The sequence below is a fragment of the Podarcis gaigeae genome (assembly GCF_964106915.1).
Source record: "Podarcis gaigeae genome assembly, chromosome: 1".
Classification (NCBI taxonomy): Eukaryota; Metazoa; Chordata; class Lepidosauria; order Squamata; family Lacertidae; genus Podarcis; species Podarcis gaigeae.
The window spans coordinates 28563574-28585248 of NC_139678.1; the positions used below are offsets into that span (position 1 = coordinate 28563574).

General features: G+C 43.2%; 1 protein-coding gene across 27 annotated transcripts in view; it reads right to left on the reverse strand.

Moving 5' to 3' along the window:
- NRXN3 (neurexin 3) overlaps positions 1 to 21675 on the reverse strand; it is a 1202656-nt gene that overhangs the window by 508974 nt on the left and 672007 nt on the right. The gene's annotated exons all lie outside the window — the stretch shown is intronic.

Below are 21675 nucleotides of genomic sequence, written 5' to 3' on the forward strand. Positions count from 1 at the left end.
TGTCACAAGGGTACGGGTATGACCAAGACACTGCCTGCAGTCATGAAAATGTTTACTCTTGTGTAATGGATTTAATTATTGTACCCAAACCAGGATTTTGCATAGCATCTTGCTATGGTTGTGCGATGAATCATAGAATCTTAGAGTTGGAAGGGAGCAAGGATCACCTAGTCCAACCCCCTGCAATGCAGGAATCTCAGCTAAATCATCCATGACAGATGGGCATCCAACCTCTGCTTAAAAACATCCAAGGAAAGAGAGTCCACAACCTCCTGAGGGAGACTGTTCCACTCTCCAATAGTTCTTACTGTCAGAATTTTTTTCCCCGTATGTTTAGTTTAAATCTCCTTTCTTGTAACTTGAAGCCATTGGCTTGAGTCCTACATTCCAGAGCAGGAGAAAACAAACTTGCTCCATCTTCCATGTGACAACCCTTTAGATAGCATATCTCCTCACAGTCTCCTCTTTTCTAGGCTAAACATACCCAGCTCCTTCAGCTGTTCCTCATAAGGCTTGGCTTTTAAACCCTACATCATCCTAGCAGCCCTCCTCTGCACACATTCCAGCTTGTCAACATCCTATTCAAATTGTGCTGCCCAGACCTGGACACGGTATTCCAGATGTGGTCGGACCCAGGCAGAATAGAGTGGACTATTACTTTCCTTGATCTGGACACTATATATCTGTTGATACAGTGCCATGTATGGAACAGAAGGGTTCTGGAGGACACTGAAAAGGACCCACATTATATTCCAAGGCAGGATGAGTACTTGTAATCAGGGAAACCCAAGCAATTGGCTTTCGTAAAAGCCAATACATGTGTGCCCATCCTCCATTGCACTGGAGTTATCTCATAGTCAGTTAAAGGAAATGTGAGAGAATGATGGGCAGGAGGGAAATACAAGCAGTCACCTGACAAATACTCACATATATTGTGCTATTCATATACACCTTTCCCTGCACAGGGAAAGGAACAAGTCCTATCTGGGGGAGCATATGCTAGATGGCAGAACTTTTGAGAAAGCTCGTCATCTCCTGCCAAATTAAGCGGAGAATTTCACTATGCATCAGGTTCAGACATGTGATAAAACACTTATATTTAGCTGCTACTGATCTGCTCCTGCATCTGTACTGGAGCCCAGAATGTGGGAAGACAGTTCTGGATGGGGTTGTACTCCCCTGGAAGGAGTGCAATCCCAATATTGTCAATTTAGTCTCATTGGCTAGGAATGGCTATTGTCATTTCTGGTTGGTTTACCAGCTAGAGCCCCTTTTGGGCTGTGATGACTTGGCCACTGTACTCCATTGCTCTGATGACTTTCAGGTTGGATTATTAAAATGCACTCCATGTGGAGCAGTCCTTGCAAACTGCTCAGAAAACTTGGATGGTTCAAAATGTAGCAGCCAGATTACTGCCTGGGGTTGCCTTTAGAACTCATGCCACCCTTGTTCTAAAACAGCTTCATTGGCTGCCAGTTCATTTCCAGGCCCAGTTCAAGGTGCTCCTGCTAGTGTTTGCAGCCTGAAACATCTTAGGTTGCAAATATCTGAGAGACCGCTTCCTAATTTGCAGTTAAGGTCAGCAGAGGGAGCTATCATGGTAGTTCTGCTAACCTCAGACATTTGGTGTGGAGGTGAAAGTGGTTGGAGACCCAAGGATTTCTCCCTGATGAGGGTTGAAAGAAACCTGGTATATGGAGATCTTTTTTGGAGTGGGGAGTTATCTTTCTAAAATGAGGAATGGTGCTTCTTAAACATACACAAAAGCTGCTCTCCTACATCCTGTTATGCTCTGCTTCTCCACTGGACTCATAAAAAGTTACCCTGTTGCAGCAGCTTCCCTTTTGCTAAAGATTAGATAGATCCATCCCTTTCTTGTCAAATAGTTCTGCACAGTGAATAGGATAACCGAGCTCCCGTTCTCTGGATTTTATATTACAAGGTTCTGGTGACAACAGAATGATTGACAATAACAGGTGCTAGATATAAACAAGAAGTATTTTTGGATAAAAACATTCTAACGCATACTACCATTAGTAGGGGAAAGGGAGAAAATCACACACACACACACACACACACACACACACACACATTTCCGTTAGAGTTTAACCAAATAAATTCAGGCTGTACATCAGAATTGGATTATCCATTATGCCAAACATGCTACTTTTTAATTAAGGAATGATATCCTGAAAAATATACAGCTCTTTTCTTTTCTTCTCCCTACCTCCTTCTCCCATTTTTTTTACTGAAGGGTGATAAGTTGAAGTCAGGTTTGAAAATGTTTTTTTCCTTTGAGGAAAAATGGCTGATTTGCACACGTATGGGCTGAGCAGGGTTGTTAAGGCTGAGTTACTGAAGCAGTGCTGACCCCAAAGCAGAATCAGTGTAAGCCTCAGACTCCAAAGTATTTCATATTTTGTTGGGCGGGGGTGGGTGGGGACTAACACACTGGAAGCCAGCACAAAAAGCACACTTCTCTTTACTAAACGGCCTCGGTCCAGTATACCTGAAGGAGTGTCTCCACCCCCATCATTCTGCCCGGACACTGAGGTCCAGTGCCGAGGGCCTTCTGGCGGTTCCCTCATTGCGAGAAGCAAAGCTACAGGGAACCAGGCAGAGGGCCTTCTCGGTAGTGGCGCCCGCCCTGTGGAACGCCCTTCCAGCAGATGTCAAAGTGATAAACAACTACCTGACATTCAGAAGACATCTTAAGGCAGCCCTGTTCAGGGAAGTTTTTAACGTGTGATATTTTACTGTATTTTTGGTTTCTATGGAAGCCGCCCAGAGTGGCTGGGGAGGCCCAGCCAGATGGGCGGGGTATAAATAATAAATTATTATTATTATTATTATTATTATTATTATTATTATTATTATTACTTTATTTTTGTTTTCCTTATAAACTGATGAGATGCTACTGCACACTGAAGTTCATACAGATTTTTTATTATTTTTACTTGGCACTGAATCTGGGAACAGGGACTGAATTCTGAGGGCCTTAAGCACCATCTTTTCCTTGTTTTAGAACCCTTGTTCTAAAACAGCTTCACTGGCTGCCAGTTCACTTCCAGGCCCAGTTCAAGGTGCTCCTGCTAGTGTTTGCAGCCTGAAACATCTTAGGTTGCGAATATCTGAGAGACCGCTTCGTAATTTGCAGACCTTCTTTGGTGTTAAGGTCAGCAGAGGGTGTGGTGGTGAAAGTGGTTGGAGACCCAAGGACTTCTCCCTGATGAGGGCTGAAAGAAACCTGGTATATGTGGATCTGTTTTTCTCCGAAGTTGGAGTGGGGAGTTATCTTTCTAAAATGAGGAATGGTGCTTCTTAATTTAATTCCAAATTACAGTTTGGAAGCAAAACCTGCAAACATTTCTACATACTCAGTGGACTCACTAGATATGCAAAAGTAGGTAACTTTGTAAATTAAAAGAAAAAGTGGGGAGTGGCCCAGCTCCAAAGGACTATACATCGTCAGTTCTTTCTAGGAGCCATAAATTGTTGAAAGTTGGCTGGAATAGAAAAGTTGGCAGTCTAGAAATAGACACAATGGAGACAACCGAGCTGAAGTGGAGAACCTGGGGCTGAACTCCATCTCCCATCACTCCCAGTAAGCAGGGCCAATGGACAGGGATGGAGTCCAACAACATCTGGAGGGCCACAGATTACCCACTCCTGCAACAGAGAGAGAGGAGGGAAATGGATGGAGGTTGAGGTAGACAAGGAGCATATGCCATTGTTTCAGTGACATGCACATAGACGTAGTTGCTGCAGAGTATTGGGACTTGGGAGTTGCGCCAAAGACTTTAGTGAAAAGACTGGTTTTGATACCCAGTTCCACACCAGTTTGGTGGTGTGTGTAAGCAAGCATTTATTTCTCCTTCGTGGTACGTTTTTAATCCACAATGTGGCAAGGGATATACTTTGGATCTTTTTGTTCCAGGAACAACACGGAAAATACAAAGTACACTGAGTGAAGAAGTAGGCTGAGTAAATGCAACCACTCTCATTTTTGCTCTTTTGCACAATTGAGCAGTAAAACAACCCTGTTTGTGTGGCATTTTATGATATATGCATTCCAAAATCCAGAGACCCTCGCCTGTAATGAGCTCTGTGTGATACACTGCTGAAATCAATGGGTTTCTGATAGGCTTCTCAGCAGGGAGATCATTGCAGGACTGGTCTACTTCAAGTCAGCAGGGAACTTCCAACAAGGGGGGAGGAGGGGAAGCATCCTGCCATTTTGCCTTTGGGGAATTTTACAACCCTAAATAAAATGTTGCTAAAGAAAGTGGAATTTCTTGAGCTGACATTTACGCTCCCTGAACAACTTTCTTATGGAAAGAATACAGGAATTAGTGTAGATGTTAATTTGCTGCTATGCTGATGGGCTCAAATCTCATTGTGTCAAATATACTTGGTTAGTGCTTAGTTTGGGTAGCCATTTTCTGTTGTAGTTGCTTAATTCCATGACAAGGTGGAAACTCACCGAACCTGTGCAAAGGCGGTAGAACAGGCATGGGGAAGCTGTGGCTCTCCAGATGTTGATGGACTCAAACTCCCTCTGTCCTAGCCAGCACAACCTCAGAGATAACGAGAGTCCAACATCATCTGAACAGTGACACCTTCTTCAACCAGGATTTACCATAAACCCCCAGAATGGGCTGGTTCTTCTTGCTTTATTCAATTATTTGTAGCAGAGCACAAACTAAGATTCTGGCTTTCTGGTAACAGTCTGCTTTCTTAAAATGATCTGTGATTAGCTGAACTGTGTTGGAATGGGCTGTCTACGAAAGATAGATACATGCCCTCAAGTTACCCTTGCATGAGGTCCATATACTCTTCTCAATGGCCACCCAACCAGCTTATCATTAATTTGGCAACTCGTTCACAATGGAGGGGAAAGTGATTTTAAGTCAAAGTTACAGCTCAAGCTGTTTGGAAACAGGACTCCAAGTGAGCCATTACGAAGAAGTTGTTTGATCAACCTTGCATAATGGCTTAAAGAGCAGCTTGAAAATTGCCACTCCGTTCTTGTCACCGTCTATTAGTGTCAGAATGGAGAAGTGGTAGAACTGTTCTGTATTATCATGATGGAGGAGGTCCTTTCCAGGGTCTGGGGGTCAAATACTAATGAATAAAGGACAAATGAAGGCAGCTATGGGAACCACTGAGACGATGTGGCATCTAACTGATGATGGCGCAACATATGTATGACAAGAGGTCAGATATGCCAAGTCTGAATAGGTAAAAGTTTGGTGGACCTAGAACCATTAAATAAATATGAACTGAAGCACAGACTGGGTCTTTCAGCCCCATTCCTAAGGTAAACCATACTTTATATTTTTGGTAACAGCCCACTTTGTATTGGTTAGAGTATTGGATTGAGGCAAGGGAGTCCCAGGTTCTAATCCCCACGTGGGCATGAAGCTCACCCCTTGATCATGGTCTAGTCATTATTATTTTTATCCTAACCCACCTTGCGTGGTTGTTGTGGGGATAAAATTGGAATGGGGAGAACATGTATGCCACCTTCAGGTCCTTGGAGGAACTTGTTTCTCCTGCTCTGAGGGTTAGGACCCAAAGCAATAGATTCAAGTTACAAGAAAGGAGATTCAGACTAAACATCAGGAAGACATTTCTTACAGTAACAGCTGTTTGATAGTGGAACACACTTAACCAAGAGGTGGTGGACTGTTCTTCCTTGGAGGTTTTGTAGCAGAGGTTGTATGGTCATTTGTCATGTATGCTCTAGGTGAGATTCCTGAATTGCAGGGCGTTCAACCAGATGTCCCTCGAGATCCCTCCCAATTCTACAATTCTATTATTCTAGGTGGGATATAACATAAATAAGTATATTGATTTATATTTTCATCTCTCTGTTTGGTAACTCCAGTGTCTTGGCAAACTTCCAATTTGATAATTTGCTTCCTATTTACCTGAATCCCTCCTTGCTGTTTCAATTTGATACTGCATTCTCCCATAAGCAAGAGAAGCATTGTCATTCCATCTTTCACGCCAGAGGTGTCAGCTCTACTGAACAGAAAGAACATGATGTGTCTTTTGTTGTTCAAAAACAGCTCAGCTGATTCCCCCATCACCTATACAAGTTTCTTTAGAACATATGGGAATCTGTGGGAGGGAAGATGTTTCAAGTCAGCAGGACAGAAGTGTTCAAACTGGAATCAGGCCCAAATTTAGGTTGTTTTACTATTTTGGCTGTTGCAGAAAGTGGCCTAATATATTTTTCAATGCACAAGCAGTGAGCTTTGTGCTTGATCCAGTGGTGTAGTACAGGTAGACTTTTATTTCAGAGCAGGAGTGAAGATGTCATCTGCCAAAGTTCCAGGGTAGCTGACAGACCTTCCTTGCTCTGGCAAGTGATACATACCCTCCAACATTTCTCCAATGAAAATAGGAAATAATAGGATAATTTTACTATTTAAACCCCACACATCTTTATGGGTTGCCCCAGCCACTCTGAGCAGTTTCCAACATATATATATAAAATAATAAAACATTAAACTTTAAAAAAACCTTTCCTAAACAGTTACAGATAGGTAGCCGTGTTGGTCTGCCATAGTCAAAACAAAAAAAATTCCTCCCAGTAGCACCTTAAAGACCAACTAAGGCAGTTCTTGGTATGAGCTTTCATGTGCATGCACACTTCTTCAGATAGGTATCTGAAGAAGTGTGCATGCACACGAAAGCTCATACCAAGAACTGACTTAGTTGGTCTTTAAGGTGCTACTGGAAGGATTTTTTTTTGTTTTTCCTAAACAGGATTGCCTTCAGGCGGCTTGGGGGGTCAGATAACTCCATACCTTCCAAAATTTCTCCAATAAAAATAGGGACATCCTAAGGAAAAGTGAGGCATTCTGGGATCAAATCCGAAACTGGGACAGCTTCTCTAAATCAGGTAGGGCCCTGGAAAATAGGGACACTTGGAAGGTCTGAGTGATAATGAGCCTCTCAAGTTCATTTGTGACAGATTAGCATAGGGGAAGTAAGTGAATGAGAGTAATGACCAAGTTGAGGATGGATATTTCTTTTCTTCCATTCCTAGTTTACATTAGCAGTTTACATGACAATGATTATTCAGAAGATTGATTGCATTTCTAATTGAAAAGCCAAATGCTGCATTTCAGCAGGCTGAACATCTTTTATTAAAGCTCAGTGTGTTTTACATGCTGAATGTTTGCAGGCGCAAATAAGCACCCCTGAGCTTACTCCCAGCAAAATATACAGAACTGCAGTCATGTTATTTCTAATACACTTGATGTTATGCTATTGACTGCTGCTGCTATATGTGTGTCTGCATTTTTGGATTCCCTTTGAGGGCATGGCTATGGGGGTTACCATGAGGAGCTCCTGCACTTTGAAATTTACCACTCTGCCACTGGATTCATACATACAGTCAACAGTTCTCTACCCACATTAGGGCAAAGGATCAGTACCAGCTGTTAAGGAAAGTAGCATCTGTTCAATAATTTTGATCACTTTCCTGGCATTTTCTAGGATGATGCCCATATGGGCACTGACAAGAACTCATGTCCAAGTTCTGTTGAGAGCACAGTGCAGGGATATCAGTGCAGGCGGCTTGCTGGCTTCTTTTGTTTCTTCGAAAGATGCTCTAATGCAGCCTTTGCTAACCTGGTGAAGAAGCCTCTGGAGGGCATCGAGTTGACAAAGGCTGCTCTAACTGACATTTCTCCTGTGGCACTGCTGTGTCCTGGAAGTCATCCAAAGCATAATCCTACAGGGCACAAAGCTACAAAAGCTCACAAACAGCAAGCATTTTTCCCCTGTGAAATTTGGCACTGTACATTCAGGACAGCTTAATTATTATATTTTCGTTACCCCTCTTTAGCGTTCAACATTCAGCTTTTTAGTGCGGATATTAGCAAACCAGATGCACATTAGCAAAAAAATAAAGGGGGAGTTAAATCTCCCCAAACCTTCTTTTTTTCTGGACAGGAAGGGGGGAAATTCCCACCATTCGACATATTTGTATGTCTGTGAAATGCAAAAATAACCCTCCCACAGGGAGCCTGTAGATTAGGGTGTGGAGAGAGGAGGGGGCTGAAGAGATTAGGAAGGACCTGTTAGGTTATTCTGATGCTGATAGTGGTGATTGCATTGGGGAAGGAAGGGGTAGAGAGATGGTAGAAGCTATCGTTCTGGCTCATCGGTGGAATGAATACTGCAGTGCCTTTAAGCAGCAAGAGGAAATAAATAAATAACAGCATTAGCTAAGCAGATCCCCACATCTTGAGAGCTTATTTATTTCCTCTGAGGGCTGGTAAACGTTCCCAGTGACATGCTTTCTAATTTTAAAGAAACGCTCTCACTTCACACTTACGAGAAACCTGGTGTTGGGGAGTGAGTGGGTAGAGGCTGCTTAAGTGTGATTCACACCTTGGATTCATTTAAAGGCTCATGCATATTCAGGAAGACTTAAGTGCAGGCTCTGGGGTAGTGTGACAGAAGAAGGGTTATGTGGGACAAACTAATTAAAGAAGAGAACTGCCGATTGCCTTTTCTGGACTGGCTGGATGCCCTGCTCAAGTGTTGGCTATCGCGACTGCACTGCAGAGGCGCTTGGCTGGAGTACCAGTTGTGTCCCGCATAAAGAGGTCAATGTGGCGTGAAAATGCTTCTGTGGGGCTGCTCACTCCACTCTATATTTACATTCCAGCTGGCAATTGGCTTGGGTACATTCAACACGGTTGGACATTTTCATGTGGTAAGTCCAACAGAAGACCTGTCCCCGCCCCTGCTTCTTTCACAACACTAAGCTTCTTGGGAGCTGTGTGGGAGAGAAACATCTTCCCCAGTGCCCTCTCATATAGCTCAGTGGTGTTTTGTGTGTAAAAATTTGAAGCAGTACATTTCCCTGCATGGAACACTGCCACACAGATATAGTTTGGGGAACGTCCTCCATTGAAGTACATAAGCTATGGCCTGGCCCACAGCCACAGTGCAGAAAGACCAGTGGACCTTCCTCAGTATTGAAAAGACCCAGGACACAGGCTCCTGGCACAAATTTGGATAAATGTTGCATGTGCTAATTTATAAGAAGAGCCTGCTAGATCAAACCAGTGGTTCATCTAGTCCAGTATCCTCTTCTCCCATTGGTCAACCAGATGCCTGTGGGAAGTCTGCAAGCAGGAACTGATTGCAACAGCATCATTCAGTTTCCAGAAACTGGTACCCAGAAGCATACTGCATCTGACAGTGGAGCTAGAACATAGCCATCAGGGTTAGTAGCCACTGACAAGCACCTCAATGAATTTGTCTAATCCTCTGGTAAAGCCATCCAAGTTGGTCACCATCACTGCCTTTTATGGGAGTGAATTGCTATCTATCTGCTATCTATGTATAAATTAGCATATGCAACATTTAACTATCAGCTTGAATCTTCCAACATACAGCTTTATGAGATAAGTAGAAAAACATTTCTCTATCTACTTTCTCCTTGCTATGCAATAATTTGTATACACCTCTGTTATGTCACCTCTTTCTCGCCTTTTCTCTCAACCAAAAAGCTCCAAATGTTGTAAGCTTTCCTCATAGGGGACACCAATTATAGGCACAAATGGACCTCTCGGAGCAAAAGTGATGTGTGGCTGAGACCTCAGCAGCACTCTGCTTTCCATGTCATGCTAGCCAGCCCTGTAAGCAAAGAAAAAAGGGGGAGACAGAAGGGGCAAAGGATATAGTGCCCAGTTGCAAAAGACTTGGGGCTCAGTCCACTTGGGCTCCAACCTAACAAAGCCCCTGGGATAGAATGGAATAAGCTGTCTGAAATCGTTTAAAAGGAATGTGAAAATTCCTCCACTGGAAGTTTTTAAGGACGTGGTCAATCCTTAGTAGCCACAGGCATAGCCATCAGAATGACTTCCTCTTTGATTAGTTCCTGTCCCAATTTTTTCACCAGGTGTCCAGGATTCTCATGATGTGCAAGGAACACTTGGTTCTTTATGTTTCATGAGATTACCAATTTGGGAAGTGGCCCTAAGGGTGCCTGTGTAGGACCTTGGAAAAAGGAAAACTGCCTGATTCTCCTCTGACTGCTTGTGGGAGTTCAGGAACAGTTAGACATTGCAATATATAAGAAAGAGTTCTTGGAAGCAAGAATATGGCTCTTCATAGGTCCCCCCCTTTTTGCCACCTAGCATGACTCTGTCATTGCTCTGAAATTACTCAAGGAGCCCACGACCGAGAGAGTCATCTAATTCAGCTCTCCTCCAAACCCGCCTTAGGTTAAGAAATAGGAAAAAGATTCTGTCTGAATCTTTGTAGAACATTGTAATTTTGCCTTCTGAAGTTTTCAAGCACAGCTGAAGAAGGAGAGGCGGGAGGCAGGAAGGGACTGGTGTACAATGTAGACACACATACACATGAACACCACTGTAATTAAATGTAATTTCAGAAGCATTTACCTGCATTTCAATGTCTGACAAGTTTTTATTTGCAACTCCTGCAAAAGCTCCAGCATAACAGACTGTTCTTGGGAGATGTTTGTGTGTGTTGCTAAGCGGGGAAAAGCAAGAAAAGAGACATCCATTGACTTAATTGCTCTGATCAGAGAATCTTGTGGTGGGATCTAGGCAACTTAACACTTGTCCGGAAGATTGTAAGACACATCAACAAACATGGAAGGAAAATCTCTTGGGCATTTGGGTTCATTGCTTTTCTATTTCAACTGCATCAGTGTAATAATAGGCCCTGAACAGAATAACCAGCCATCCAAAGCCAACCCCCAAACTGTGCAAAGGCCCTCCCTCTATATTGTATTTGTTACGGTCTGTTTTTCTCTGTACAATGCAAAGTGCTGTGAAATGTAATAAAGCCATGGCAGAACCAGATATGCTTTTTGGTTTTGAAAAAGGAAGCAAAGAGTGTTTCAGATATAAAGTTTAAACGATGGGTGGTAATGTTTGGGGAAGAAATGAGGAACAGTTATAAAGCACAAACAAAATACTGAAAGATGCAAACACAGGGAACCTAAGGTTAGCCTGATCCTGAGGCAGGATGGCAGAGCGGGCCCAACCATGAAGCTGGGTGGGGTGGCTTCCTCAGGCAGAATCCCTCGTTCCATCACCCAGCTCTGCCACCAGTCTCCCTGGCCTCCAGGGGCAGGAAGGGACAGGTAGCAAAGCTCTACAGAACATCTCTCCTCCTGCAGAGCTGGTGACAGGGGAGATGTTCTGCTACCCAGCTTTGTCACCAGGGGCACAGCTTTGCACCAACTTCCCCTGAAGGGAGGAGCCAATGCAAATCCTGCTGTCAGGTGGGAGGGGAAACCAGGAAGGATCTCACACACACCCTGTCCAGCGTTGAAGACTTCTTACAGAATTTACACCACTATTGCGGGAACAGCAGTGGGATGTTTCACCTCAGGTACCAACACATCTTAGGTCACCCTAGCAGGTAAGAGACCCCCTTATTGTACAGATGGGGTCCAAAACAGTGGCTTGGTGGTAAACTGTTAAGTGCAGGAGCTGATGCTTGACAGCTTCATAGGCACAGCCCCAGGAAGAATCGAAATGGAAGACAGCATTGTTGAAACACACGTACATACCCCACAAATACACTCCTTATAAGGGATTCCTATGTATAGTTGACTAGGGTAATATGACTGCAAGCCTATGCATAGTTACCTGAGAGTAAGCTCCCCTGAACTCAGTGGTGCTTACTTCTGATTAAGGATGGACAAATGCGTTCATCACTCGGTTTCTCATTTTTCCAGTCTTGTTCAGTTCTCCTCATGAGTTTGAGGGCTTATCCACACCTTTCCCTTGCTCTTTCCAGGCATGGCATGGTCCACACTTTAAAGCTCTGTGTACAAGCAGCTGCCCCACTTTTTTTTTTTTGCTCTGGAGCTTTCCCCATGAAAACCTGCTCTATGAAGCTGAACTGGAGCAAACAGAAATCCACAAAAATCCTGAATTGACATTTGCTCAGATTGAGCAATAATGAGCAGGTTTTGTGCACCATTTTTGCACACATTACTTGTCCAGAGAACTGCATCACAAAATTTAGAAAGGTGCAATATATTTAAGGACATATATGTTCAGGTTCACATATTGTTTCAGGAAGTGAAGTAGGTAGAATTAAATTAACATGGAAACATCTTCCGCTTCAGTACTTCTTTCTATCTTCATAGATTCAGGTCTTAAAACACACTTAGCCTTAGGACTTGTTGGATTTTAGGCTATGGGGAATTAAAATACTTCCTTATAAAACTGTATATAGTGTGTGTGTACACACAAACACACAAACACACACACTGTCAGACATGTGTTCACATTTGTGTAAGGCCTCCCTGAACCAACCACCATATTAGAGAAACTATCAATACAATCTTTTAGCACAAGCCCTGACAACTATGGGCAATAATCACATGAACTCTGATCAGAGCAATTAATTGCCAGAAAGCAACAACCTGGTGTAAACCCTTAAAGGATGTGCTCTGCTCTTTCCTTGACAAGCCTAGCAATTAAGTTGCACTCCTTGACCTAAAGGAGTCATTCTCAGTCACAGCAGGGGATGAAGTACATCAGATTATGACAACCTGGGTTGGATCTCAAACAGCACTGTATAAATGTGGCACTAAGCATCCCACCTTTGACCTGGTACTCACGGGTAATGGAACAGCAAAACTTATTAAAAAACAAAACAAAACCCAACACAAATCTTATCCACCCCCCTCCCATGGCTTATACCTATATTCAATTAAAGAGCTCCAATGAATGATCTGTTTGCTGAAACGCTAAGAGTTTAGACAAGGGAACTCATTTGTCATTCAGCTTCCATGACCAGAGAAATCCACCTGAACTGTGGTATTGCATGAGAGCCCTCCTCTAATGTCCTATTGTATTTATAGCTGACTCGTGCCAGTTCTTAAAAGCACAAGATGCAGCCAGAAATATGTGGATGGCTGTGTGTGTTTGCACACACTGTTGAGTAGGCAACAGCCTTGCTTTGGGCATGAAGCTATGGTGCTGTGCCCCCTGCCCCTGCCCAAGTTTACAACCTGGAAGCCTATATCCATGCAGTGTTTATTATTTAGCGGATAGGATGCACTCATGCAATCCATCTGATCTTCACCATCTATATGTACTCAGACTGTGAGTCCATGCAGACCCACATCCTGCCATATGGCTAACATATGGCCACTGTAGAACCATTGCACGCAGGCAACCTGCATGGCTGGCTTTGTTTATCAGCAAAGGCATGTCCCCAGGATACCTTCCTGCTCCTTGAACACTTTATGCTCTCCTTATTGTGGGATAAAGCGTTGAACCAAGAGCTTGGGAAGCTGCTAGGTAGACATGCTCTGGTGCTCTGCACACATCTGCTTCTTGGCATAAAGTTTGTGTGCCTGTTTTTACAGTAGGCAAATAAATGAATTTTGTATTGGAAAGACTGGAAGTTCAATGTGAATCTCCAACTCCGTTCGTCTCATACTGGCAACCAGCAGGGTTTATATTGCAGCAAAGAGCCCGAGTTGAAGGAGAATGTCAGTTTACACAGAAAACAATACTTGATCAATTTCCCAGCGATATGGGAAGTCTCAAATACGTAATTTACCTGGGGATTCAATATAACTAATTTATTTGAAATGGAACATCAGCAAAAGAGTTTGATGATCTCTACTGTGTGATAAACCAATTTTCGCACAGCATTTTCCCCTAATATAATGCACTTTTTGTGTGATTTTCATTAATACATGTTTTTATCCATAGTTTACCCTAGCCTATACACTGGAGAACTTCATTGCAACTTTCAAAGGATGTCTGTGTTTCATATTGTTTTGGAAAGTCCAAATTAGGTAGGATCACCTGTAAATGTGAACTGAATCAAATCTCTCCCCCACCCTTAACTGTGACTGCAATTGTTTGGCCTGCTTCCCATAACAATCTTAAACCACCTCTGAACCCACTGAGGTAAATTTTCCGAACAGCCTTTTTTGGAACAGGATTGATCTTATATTTAAAAAATTGGGAGTGGGGGGCAGAAGAAAGCTGCAAATTGAATTTGGGAAGGACATGGCCAATGCAGCTGCAACTGTGGAAGCCTAGCCTCTCTGATGCTACAAAAGTAATGCACACTCCCTCTCTAGTTCTCCATTTGGAACTGAAACATCCATTTGTAAATCATTTTTAATTGTCATGTTAAAGAGTGCAGAGTGCAGCAATCAAAGTGCTCGTGGCAACGGAGGGCTGACACAGCCATCAGGCATGGATCAGCAGTCAGGATAATAGGAGGGAAAGATGACGCAGGGTTACATAAGCAAGCACAGGCAGATGAGCGTGAAGAGAGGAAAGATGGTGGGAGAAAAAAATGGCCCCTTCTAGGAAGCAGGAAATTCTTTGACCAGTCCATGCAACTGAGCATGCAGAAGGAATTAAAGTTATGCATAGCCTTGTTGTAAGGCAGAGATGTGGAACCCTTTTTACTTTGAGGACCCCATCCCCTTATGGTCAAGCTTGTGAGGGCCACATGTTAGAGGTGGGTGTAGCCAGAGGAATAAGAAGGGAGAACAGAGGCCTTGAAGTTTTTCACCCAACATTAGCACCTGCACAGCAGTCTGAAGAGGAACAAGGGTCATTGGTCACAGACATCCCCACTATGGTGACATACATTAGGCGGAAACCAACTACGGTATCTCATTCAGTCACCGCAAGGATTTGGGCTTGTGCAGTGGAACTTCCTCCCCTCTCCCTCGCCATGGGCACTCCACACACCCCAAAATCTGCTCCTGAGGATTGGGGGTGGGAAACAGAATAGGTTTAGGGGGACTGTGGTGGGACGAGGGGGGGGAGTTCCATTGTGCAAATCTTTGCACTGACAGAACATACAAGTCAGATAAGGCCTGATGTATTTATATCTAAATTAACATCTTTCTGTCTATAATTGCATCTAGACATATAAATTAGCGCACACAGGTCCTATGCAATTCAGGGCCCTGTTTTGTCCCTTCCTTCCATGGGCATAGCCAGGATTTTTGTTGCAGGAGGCAGGACTTTTGTTAGTGGGGCAGACCGATGTGATGTGTGATGTCAATACGCAAGCAAAAATACATGAATTCCACAGGAAACCTGCACCTACACACTCCTCAAGGCTGACAGAAACAGCTGTAAGCAGGTTCTGTACCCAATGGTCCTAACTAAAAAATATACAAGTGTGTACATGAATGCATACACAAGCACACATTATTACTAAAGCACATACTGGGGTTGATTAAAACCTACCAAAAAAACTACCCAGCAAGAATAAGAGAAGCCCATTTGTTCATGTTAACATATATTTCTGGGCTGCATTGGCCTGATATTTCAGCAGGGGTGGTTTGGGATTTATGCTACAGAGGGGTGGGGGGTGGGAAACTGTAGTTCTCCCTTTTGCAGTTTTCCTCAGTTCATTAAATGAAAGAAATTGATTTGGTGAAGCTAATTTTGTAATTAAAAAGCTTATCATGGCTTTCTGTAATGAGCTAAACAAACAGGCAGTAATTCAGTGACAATATTTACACACCACACATCAGGGGATGTTTGTTTAGAAGATTAAATAATAGGCGAGAAAGGGGGTTAGGGAAGAAAGATAGGGATGGAGAGGGAAGAAGAAGCCTCTCCCTCCTCAGACAAAGTTCTTTGGTTGAGCAGACCTTACTCATCCCATGCTGCGGATGAAAAAGAAGCAAAACTTTGCCCTGTGCTTCTGTGAAATATTCGCAAGGAAGTCAGGGGAGTTAGGGTCACACACTTTTATGTGTACACTCATAACACTGCAAGTTGAGGCATTTGCCAAAGGCTTCCAGGTGTGCCCAGCACCTTCTACTGCTCTGCTCCTACTCAACAAACTTATATTAGAAAGGGGGTATAGAAAAGTTTGAGGCCCTGATGGATCTGCCAAGGACCTTCTCCCTACCAAAAATGATGCAATAGTCTCAACCCCATCCCTGGCCCATACTGTGCTGTGGCCTCTGGAGAAGTGGTGGTGACCACTGCTTGCTTCCTCCCTCTCCCCAGGCAAAGTAACTGGATCCTCCAGGAAGGGGAGGCAGCAGTGGCTCACACCCACAGCTCTGAGGTGAGCAGGCCCCTGCTTATACCAAATCTGCATTGAACGGGGTGCTTGTTTTTTGAGCATCCTTAAATTGGCATATCTTAAAGCAGTGAAATTGGGCAAGTGTGGTAGTGAAGACACTGCAGTCTAAAGAATGAGGCACAATAAGTTATTGATATTGTAGGCCGCTTTGAGAATGTACTGCACCAATCTCGAACTCTCCTCTTCTTTTTCACACACACACACACACACACACACACCCCAAAGGATCCCATAGCCATGATTTTTCAGAAAGAGCATAAACTTCACAGATCAACACAACAAAAAGGAGTGGAGACCAAGAACGGGCATGGGGATCCTATTGTTTCATGGAACTTTCCATTGCCACTAAGGTATCATCCTTAATTATTTCATTTCTCTGATTTAGGGAGAAGCAAATAAAGTAACATCACCTCAGCCAAAGGGGAAACAGTAGAAAGAATGACAGTGCCATTCTGCCTTCTGAAGCTGGCTGCACAATAGGCAGATTTTTAGCCCCTTGAGAAGCGCAGAAAGAATACTTGGAAATATAACTGTTTCCCAATGCAAAATAAGAGAAAGAATATGGTAGAGAGACAAGGAGTTTCCAAAGGGACACGGGGTCTCTTCTGACATACTTTGACAGGGTGGGAACTGATGTAGCTATTTGTTCTTCCCACAAGGTTCTATATGATTAGAAGCTCTGGGTCACGTGATCTAGAGCAACACTAGCAAGAGAAGAGCATAGTAATGGACAAAATGGCCTCTTTCTGTTCCATTCTAGTTTTGCATGCACTCAGTCACAGGTCCGCCTATTAGCTTCCCTGAAACTTACATTTTGTACACACTTGTCTCCAAAAGTATGCATTTTTGTATGTGTTAATGTATGTCCCTCAAAATATGCATTTTGTGCACATTTTCCCTTGTAAAATACGCATTTTTGTGCACGTGAAAAAATTGTATTCTTTTTCAACATAATTCCCTCCACAAAATATGTTGTTTTGTATGCATTTTATCTTAAAACACACTTTATTCAGTGAAAAATGCATGTTTTATTTTTTATTTTTTCAAAAAAAACATGTATTTTTTCTAGTAAAGTGCCCTAAGATCTACAGGTATACGGCGGTATATAAATTCAATAAATAATGGACAATAATAGTGGAGAATTGTATCAGAAAACTCTGAGAGCAAGTTTCAACCCAGTCCTAGTTTTTTAAAATGGAATGTTTTCTTCTGGATGAAACAAAACTCCTTAGTTGTGTGTTATGCAACTTACATTAGCAAAAGCTGGTCCTTCTTCATTCTGTGAGGAAGTAGTGACATTAACATTAGAGGAAGAAAATAAGCTTTGTGAATAGGAGGGGAGCAGAAGAATGTCGGGCATCAAAGAGACTCTGTATATCTCTCCGCCACTGACAAATCCCTTTTTAACAGCGTGGGTGATGGGTGTGTTGTGGCAAATGGAGATGGGATGGGAGCAGCACAGCCACCGCATTTTTCTAAAAAGTGTTTACCATCCGGCAGGATGCATCAGCTCCTGCCTGAAACATGGGGATGATCTGAATATCAATTTGAGCTCTTATTTTTCTCAAGTTAAAAGCACTAAATTGCAGGAACCACGTGGGTATGATTCCCATTCTGCTCCAGGTACCTAAGAGCTGGGGTAATTTTGTCGTGAGTCACATTATAAAATAGAACAAATGAAGTTATCGCTCCCACTTAACTTGAATACATGCAACGAGCAAATATTCTCTCATCTTTACTTGGGCTTCATACAGGGCCATCCAAACACTTTCCCAAGCACTTGGGAATAGTGCAGAGGCAAGAGGGGAAATTTGTCACATACAGTGGTACCTCGGGTTAAGTACTTAATTCGTTCCGGAGGTCCGTACTTAACCTGAAACTGTTCTTAACCTGAAGACCACTTTAGCTAATGAGGCCTGCTGCTGCTGCCACGCCGCCGGAGCCCAATTTCTGTTCTCATCCTGAAGCAAATTTCTTAACCCGAGGTAATATTTCTGGGTTAGCGGAGTCTGTAACCTGAAGCATATGTAACCTGAAGCGTATGTAACATGAGGTGTGGAGGGGTGGAGGAAGGCAGGTGCAGGCCGCCCCGGGTGTCACCACTGAGGGGGGTTGACAAAATGCCGGGAGGCATTCAACGCAGGGCCTGCAGCACGCAGTGCGCCCTGCCCATATGGGCTTCCTCTGCCACTGATGGTGGTCTGTTTGTTTTTCCAGGGGGTACTCAAGGGTACACAGTACTGGCATCTCTTTTGTTGTTGTTAAAAATGTGGCTCTTACTGTAACAACTTCATGGCGAGTACTGTCACCTATTTTTCTAGAAGCAAATTGCTGGTTGTATACTTTTTCACACACACACAGTCCTCGTGAAGCACAACACCTTTTGCAAAAGGGTATAAAAAGGTTTGCAAGGGGGTAGGTATCTAGTATCCTATTCCCATTACAAAAGCCCACACCCCATCCACCAGCATGTTGACTGAGAGGAGAGATGATAGCCATTGCAAATATCTCAAGGGCTGTCATGTGGAAGAGGGAAAAGGCTTCCTTTCTCCTGGTCTGGAAGCCAACCGCTTCAAGTTACAAGAAAGGAGATTCTGAATAAACATTCGGAAAAATGGTAGTAAGAGCTGTTTCACATTGGGATGGTCTCCCTTGGGAGGTTGTAGATTCTCCTTCCTTGGAGGTTTTTAAGCAGAGGTTGGATGGCCGTCTGTCATGGATGGTGAAAATCCTGCATTGCAGGGGGTTGGGCCTGATGACTCTTGAGATCCTTTCCAACTCTACAATTCTATTATTTTATGAACGAATTGGGGCAGCAGGGAGATAGAGATTTGCACTGGGAGGCGCAGTCAACTGAAACAATTTCCAGAGGGTTGCGCCTGAATGCAGATGCTGCCAATCTGTACTCTGCATTACCTTCTGTGGGGTGTGCACTCAGGTGCGCATACACTTTCAAATGTACACACACACAAGGTCAAATATCCCCTCACACCACATTACTCTCGATGGTCAGTATACTCAGATGCTCCTCTGAGTGAACATCTCCACCCGCGATCTGCCCCAGTTAGTCATGAGCTAGAGAACTGATTATAGCGAAAAAAATGGCAGCATGGCACAGCAAGACAGGATGCGTTGGTCAGCTGCCTCAGCAATGTGGATGCACCCCTTTTCCCTCTTCCCATTCAGAGTGAGGGTAATGGGAGGCCTTTGTTGAGAACATTGCACAGCCACATTTGACTGGCTTTGTGGAACCCTGATATCATCCCATTTTTCATCCAGACTCTAGCTCACACAACTCAACTCTCTTTCTAACTAACAGGCAGTTGAGGGAGGGAGCCCGCCGGCCCACCCATTTGTTTTCTGGCACAGAGCCACTCCCTTTGTTACTTTAAGGACTCAAACTTAGCGGGTCTTTACCAGGCTGGCCTGGATATTCCAGCAATTGAATCTATGCTGGATCCAAAGCATACAGCCTGCCCCACAAAACACATATAGCACTATAATAGTTTTTATATATGCAAACATTCTATATACGTTCCAGTCGCTTCAGAATGCCTCATGGGAATCAATTCATGGTGTGTGTGTGTGTGGGGGGGGAATCATCAACTTCTTCTAGCCCAGTGTTTCCTACTCTAAATGGCACGGATCCTCCAGGGGCTCAGGCAGGAATTTCACATAGTCCTTGGAATACTTGGGATGTTCTCTTCCGTTTTGCTTTGTCCCAACCTCAGGTAGAATGGCCAGATGGTGAATCTGAAATAGGCCTGAGCAAATTTGGTGAGCACCTCCCCCCCCCACACACACTTCAGACTTTTTTTTAGTGCATTTGCTGGCAATGAGTAATTTAAAATTGGCTCATATGTACTTGAATAAGCACCTGCAAGTGACTGATATTGTTTCTGTGGGAGAAGGGGCAAGCTGGCAATCAGAATCCTATTTCAAAAGTGGTTTGGGCATGCCTAACCATTTTTCCAGCTTGTGAACATAATCCAGTTCTCCTCAAGCACTTCCTGAGGGTGGCACCAATAAGATTCTTATAATATTATATTCAAAGTGGGTTATCAAATGGTATGCTATTATCAAGCACAATGTTAACACCCCACAGCACAGGCCTCTAGGAAGTGGATTCTTTGTCGTCACCTTCAGTTAAAGCAACTGTGAGAAAGAGGCATTGTTTTCTTGTAAGCTGTTGCTGAGAAAGATCAGCTTCAGTTGCTCCAAGAAGCTTTAAAGGATTATGCAACCTTGACATCTGTTTCCCTGGAACAAGTCAAACAATGCAAATCTATATTCTCCTGTCTTTTGATAACTTTAGGAAAACTCTTTAAAAAAATAAAGAGCAAGAAGGGGAGAGTGGAGAGAGATATTTTTAGAAAGGCTGAACTTCCTTTCTTTTTAGGTGCCAAGTGCATTGTTAGGCAATACACTGAACGAATGGTCAGTTTAACAGATTCCCAATCTTAATTCATGAAGGTCGGATATTCAGTGACACTTACTTTGCATATGATATATACGAGGCCAGAGTCTCCATCAGGAAGAATTACAGGATTTCTTGGAGGTTGTGGGGATGTTTGAAAGATTACCTTGGTAGTCACAAATAAATTCTTTTCTCCCTACCAAATACAGCTCACATTCCCACGGGAAGCCCAGCAGGGCAAGCAAACAGTGGCAGGCAGAGCAAAAATGACACAGGAAGTGGGTAAAGAAGGAGAAATGGTCAAATTACCATAACCAAGTTATTCCTCTGGAAGCCAGTATCCCAAGTTTACTTATATTACTCTACTTTTTTTCTGACTGTACCCAGGCTGATAGGAAGCATGGCAGAGCCTAAGGACAAAGTCTGAGACATTAGGTGAAAATGTTTCCATATCAAAATGTTCTTTAAAAAAATTAGAGAAGAATTAAAAAAAAATGGCACCAAGGACATCCTTTTCTAACCAGTAAATGTGTCCTCTGCGACACACTGTTGCTACATTTAAAGACAAAGACAATTTCTTGATTTAAAACTGGCTCAGCAGGAATTGAACTTACTGGGTTTAAGACTGCAGGTGAGCATGTTGGGTTCACATTCTGAGTGGATAATCAACAAGGGGGCACCTTCTCAGCTCTTCTGTAATTTAAGTGTAATTGGCTTTTGCAAAAAGCTTGGACACTGTAATGCCAGCTATCACCTCTCTCTCTGTTTGCTGAATTTGTGCTTCACTGCCACGACAGGTGCATGTGAGGAAGTATATGGAGGTCTAAAATGGAGGTTTGTCTTTGACAGAGCTCAGAGCAAAGGTTTATATGTGAAGGTCTTTGGAGGGCAACATCAGAGGTGGTTTGGAAACCCGACAGCTACTATATGAAGTTCTTTGGTGTTGAACCAGGATGTAATTGCATTTTGGTCCCTAGCCAGTTTCTAAATTAAAAGAATAGATGAATATGTTGATGGTTCAAAATTCAGCAATAAATTCTAGAGGATTGTAAACCTTATTTTTCAGAATGCCTTCAGATTTCCTGTGCATAACTCACAAAATACAGGGCAGCTAAAGAAACAAAACCAATTCGGAACTCAAAAGTATT